Source organism: Momordica charantia (assembly GCF_013281855.1).
Source record: "Momordica charantia cultivar OHB3-1 chromosome 3 unlocalized genomic scaffold, Mcharantia_2.0 BLBB01000003.1, whole genome shotgun sequence".
NCBI classification, from domain to species: domain Eukaryota; kingdom Viridiplantae; phylum Streptophyta; class Magnoliopsida; order Cucurbitales; family Cucurbitaceae; genus Momordica; species Momordica charantia.
In genome coordinates, this window is record NW_028275161.1 from 858,720 (window position 1) to 864,530 (window position 5,811).

The window sequence follows — 5,811 nt, forward strand, 5'->3', positions numbered from 1 at the left end:
TATCCCGAGTGGCTCTCCAATGTTGTATTAGTTAAAAAATCTAACGGAAAGTGGAGAATGTGCGTAGATTTTACGAACTTAAATAAGGCATGCCCGAAGGATTGCTTCCCACTGCCGAGGATTGATCAGCTCGTAGACGCCACAGCCGGGTACGAACTGCTCACCTTCATGGACGCCTACTCTGGGTACAACCAAATCAAGATGCATGTCCCAGATCAAGATCATACCGCATTCATAACAGACCAAGGTCTGTACTGTTACAAGGTCATGCCCTTCGGTTTAAAGAACGCAGGAGCGACCTACTAGAGAATGGTGAACAAAATGTTCGCCAAGCAGATCGGCCGGAATATGGAAGTGTATGTGGACGACATGCTCGTCAAGAGCAAGCAGTCTAAGTCGCATCTCTCCGATCTGACCGAAGCCTTCGAGGTTCTGAGGACATATCAAATGAAGCTCAACCCAGCTAAATGTGCCTTTGGAGTCTCTTCGGGAAGATTCCTTGGCTTCATGGTGAACAACCGGGGAATCGAGGCCAACCCCAAAAAGATTAAAGCCGTGCTCGAGATGGAGGCATTTAAGACGCTGAAGCAGCTTCAGTGCCTCAATGGCAGGATTGCGGCCCTGAACTGGTTTGTTTCAAGATCGACAGATAAGTGCCTTCCTTTCTTCAAAGTCCTACGAAAGAAAGGGCCGTTTGAATGGACAGCGGAGTGCGAACAAGCATTTCAGCAATTGAAGAGCTACTTCTGTTCGGCACCTTTGCTCGCCAAGCCCATGCCGGGGGACAAGCTTCAATTGTACTTAGCAGTGTCTGACAGTGCCGTCAGCTCGGCCCTAATCAGGCAAGAGGAAGCGCGGCAAAACCCGGTCTACTACACAAGCAAGGCTATGACCGAAGCCGAGACTAGATACCCTCAGATGGAAAAGTTGGCTCTCGCTTTAGTCACCTCGGCCCGACGGCTTAGACCATACTTCCAAGCCCATACTGTGGTGGTGCTCACTAACTTGCCCCTAAAAAACATCTTCCATAAGCCAGAAGCTTCTGGACGCCTGATGAAGTGGGCAATGGAGCTAAGTGAATACGATATCCAGTTCGAACCTAGAGCTACGTTGAAAGGGCAAACAGTGGCAGATTTCATAGCCGAGCTCACACCACCTTCCGAGCTGAGCAAGTCCGACCTACCGTGGACAATCTATGTCGACGGATCCTCCAATAAGAAGGGATGAGGGGCCGGGGTCCTCTTGCTCGGACCAGGAGGCGAGCGATTTGAGTATGCCTTGCGGTTCGGCTTCCGGACTTCCAATAACGAGGCTGAGTATGAAGCATTTATTGCCGGTCTACGAATCGCCAGAGCATTGGGGGCCTCTTGTGTTAAGGTCTTCAGCGACTCCCAGCTGGTTGTGAGCCAGATCAAGGAAGAGTACCAAGCCAAAGACTCCCGAATGGAGAAATATTTGGGCAAGGTCAGATCGTACCTCGCCCAGTTTCGAACTTACGAAGTAAGCCGGGTTCCCCGAGTAGAAAATTCTAATACCGACGCCTTGACCAAGTTAGCATCAGCGTACGAGACCGACCTGGCCAGGTCGGTCCTCGTCGAGATCTTAGATAATCCCTCGATCTCAGAGCCAGATCTGATGGAGATCGACGCTCCCGAGTCCTCATGGATGGACCCGATTGCGGACTTCATTAGGGGCAATTCACCACAAGACCCCAAGGAGCGCAGAAAGTTGGCAAGGCGAGCAGCTCGGTTCGTGGTCCGAGGTGGAGCATTGTACCGACGCGGCTTTTCCCTGCCTCTATTGAGATGCCTAACCCCTGAAGAGGGCCTGTACGTCCTCAGAGAAATCCACGAAGGAGTGTGCGGCAATCACTCAGGCGCCCGGTCGCTGTCAGCCAAAGTGATCCGACAGGGATACTATTAGCCGACCCTCAGCCAGGACGCCAAGAAGTTCGTTAGAACTTGCGACAATTGCCAACTCTACGGAAACATAATCCACCAACCTCCCGAGCTGCTCACCCCCATCTCGGCCCCGTGGCCATTCGCGCAGTAGGGGGTAGATATCATTGGTCCTTTCCCTTTGGGCAAAGGCCAGACCAAGTTCGCTGTGGTTGCTGTGGATTACTTCACAAAGTGGGCCGAGGCCGAGGCGCTCTCCCACATAACGGAATCCAGAGTCACGTCCTTCGTATGGCAAATATCATATGTCGCTTTGGTATACCGCAGGCCATTGTGACAAACAATGGGAAGCAGTTTGACAACGCCAAGATCAAAGACTTTTGCAGCAAGCTTGGCATAAGTCACCTTAGCTCGTCCCCCGCACATCCGCAAGCAAATGGGCAGGTGGAGGCAGTGAACAAGATCATCAAGCGAGGCATCAAACTTCGACTGGACTCCAAGAAAGGCAGGTGGGCCGATGAGCTACCAGAGGTTCTATGGTCGTACCGGACCACCCAAAGAGAATCGACAGGTGAGACCCCGTTCTCCCTGGCCTTCGGCTCCGAAGCTGTAGTCCCGGTTGAGATCGACATGCCATCTGACAGAGTAGAGCATTACGAGCCTACAGCAAATGAGGAAGAGCTGCTCCTCAACCTCGACTTGTTGGAAGAAAGAAGAGCAATGGCGCAGCTACGCCTGGCGGAATATCAGGGCAGAATGGCCAGACACTACAACGCCTGCGTTCGACCTCGAACCTTTCAAGTCGGACATCTGGTCTTAAGGAAGGTCCAGACCCATGTGGGTGCCCTTGACCCGACCTGGGAGGGGCCGTTTGAAGTCCAGGGAATAGTCCGACCTGGGACGTACGTGTTGGCCGATCTGAAAGGAGACGTCCTCGCGCACCCATGGAACGCGGAACACCTGAAGCGTTATTATCCTTGAAATGCAGAAATGGTTTTCAATGGATCTGTAAAAACTGTTTCAAAAGAGTTATGATCGGAATAAACGTGATGATTTAATTTCATGATTCCGAGTTCGACCAGAAATTAAATGGAGGCCACGGACTCCCACACGATCACATTCCAGCAGTCGGTTAAAATTCAATCCTCCAAAACCTAAGGGTACGAGGTGCGATGTCAAAACCACTGATGAACTTAAAATTCAAACCTTCAAGGTAAAGGGACCATGTGAAAAGTTCAAAATGATCAAGCCTTTGAACTTGAGGGTACGAGGTGCGATATGAAGAACAGCTACGGACTTAGGATTTTAGCCTTTTAACGTTTTTTAAGTTGAGGGTGCAATGTTAAAAACTCCAGAGTTGGTACAATGTATTGAATACTAGACAGAGATGCGAATTCAAGATTTCAAGTATTTTTGAAGGCGCGACCTCAAAAGTACGAGGTGCGAGGTGACATTGGCTTTAGCTTAAAGAAAAAGCAAAGAAAGGAAGGCAACAAAGTAAAAACAAATGGGAGCTTCTTTATTGAATGGAGAACAGAGCCAAGGCTTATAGACCTTGCAGCTCTGCCCTGACACTTACAAACAAGAGAAGAAAGACAGAGAAAGACCTCATGAAGGATGATCGCCTATTAGCCTGCCTGAGGAGCGCCCTCCTGAGTGGTGCCGACCTGGTCCTCTTCGAGATCGGAGTAGTCAGAGTCCAGATCTCTGACATACTTATCCACCAACGCTTGGGGGCCAGGGGTGCCGCCAGGCCCAGACGCCCACTGCTCGGCATACTTCTTTTTCAGACCACTGAGATCGATCCGAAGGTCAGGCATGTCGGAAACAATGCCCTTCATGAGTAACTTGAAGCCCGCGTCAGAGAAGTCTTTGGCAAATCCATCGAAGTCAGGATGTGCCTAAACGATTCCTCCAATAGGACTCCATTGCTGAGACGCTCCTTCGCCGTCTCCAGCTCGGCAGTCGCGTGCTTCAGCTCATCATCCTTCGCTTCAAGCGCCTGGAGCATGTCGTCCTTCTCCTTCAAGAGTTGGAACTTCTCCTTCTCCAAGCCCCTGGTGATAGCATGGGCAGCTCGGAGCTGGGCCTTGCGTCTGTCCTCTTCCTTCTTCAATAGCTCGGCCTTGGTCTCCACCTCGGCCTTCAAAATTTCCACCTCAGAGTGAGCATTCAGCAGCTCATCCTTAATGGTGGAGGAAGCAGCCTCCAAGGCAGCAGAGAACTCCTCTTTCTCCCTCGCTGCCAGAACTTCCCTCCCATCCAGCTCGGCCTTTACAGCCAGAGCCGATTGAATGGAAGCAACAAACGCCTGAGAAAAGGTACAAAGAAGAAAATTAGACCGAGCTACCTGTTAGGTAAATTGAGCAAAAATGGAGACACTAGTCTTACCTCAGCGGCGTAGTCGATGGTCCTCTGCAGAACGGACCCTGGGTCACTTACAAATTTGGACGCCCTCCTTAGGCAGCGGTCCAAACTTGCGGCCGAGATGCGGGACACCTGGTCCCTCACCCCAGAACTTGACGGCTCAACTCTGAACCGTGCCGTCGCATCGGACGTCCCACCCATCCTGGCCTCAGGATCGTCCACCCGATCTGCGAAGCTCGCAGGCAAGACCCCACGAGCTCCGACCTCCAAGGGGGAGGTCGTCTTCTTCTTCTTCCTCCTTCGCTTCAGAGGGACTTCCTCCCTCACCTCCTCGCCCAAGGGCAAGACGTCCACCGCCTCGGTCTGATCCCTGGGGCGCTTCTCCCTCGAGGGACCCCTAGAAGACTCCAGCTCGATCACTGGGGCTGGATCTTCCGAGGCTGGCCCTACCACAGCAGGAGTGGCAGGTTTTGAACTCTGGGCGGCCTCAAGAGCATGGGCTCGGCCCTTGGACTTGCGTTTCACGTTACTCGCAAACCCGCAAACCATGGCTGCAAAACAAAGGAAAGAAATCAGCACAAAGTTAGAGGAAAAGGAGGGGGTAGCAAGCTCGGCATACCTAATTCGGAGTTCGGCCTTGAGGATTCAATGGGACGAACTGCCGGGCTGTAGTCTAGCACCCCGGACTCAAGCAGCAGCTTGTCGTTCACCAAAGTTCCGACCTTCCTACCCCTCAGAAAATGCTCCTTGTAATATTTCAACGTGTCGAAAGAGGCTTGCGTAAGCTCGGGGACTGGTCGGATTGAAATTGCACGAAGACAAAATCCGAGTTAGACCTGAATGACAGGAAAGAAAATCACAAAAAGTAAGAACTACTCCGTACCTAGGTTCCCAAACCTAGTGGGAACGTCAAAGAAGGAACGACCTGACTCGTCCTTTGCAAGCCATTCCCCAGAAGCGTAGAACCACTTCCTCACCCATCCCTTGATGGAGGTCGGCCCCTTAACTATACCGCCTGCCCCTTTCCTTGCGCACATATAGAACCGACCAGGCTTCTTAGCTATCCTTTTCGCTTCGAAGCACGCGAGGAGCTGGTCTACGTCCAACAGCTCGGCCTCTTCACTATCCCGAGCTCGTAGCCAAAAAAGGATGGCCAAAGAGAAAATGACACCCTACCCATTGGGGGCCACTTGAGCCGGAGCCAACCCAGTTCGGAAGAGAAATTCTTGGACAAAAGGGTGAAGGGGAAGTCTGAGGCCGTACTCAAACATTTTAAAGTAGAGAGTGACCCATCCCTCTGGAGGATTGTCAGCTCTCCCCCCTTCCTCCGGAATCCTAAGGAGGATGTTCTCAGGGATAGCGAACCCCCTACGAAGGGATCCGAGGTAGTGCTCATGTATCCTAGAAGGGTATTCCAAACCCTGACCCGAGGTGGAGGCATCACTATCCTCCCCGTCATCGGAGAGCCTAAAGTTTTCTATCTCCTCAAGCTCGGACTCTAACCTACGAGCTAAATCCTCATCGGATCCTAAGTTGCTGCTAAAAG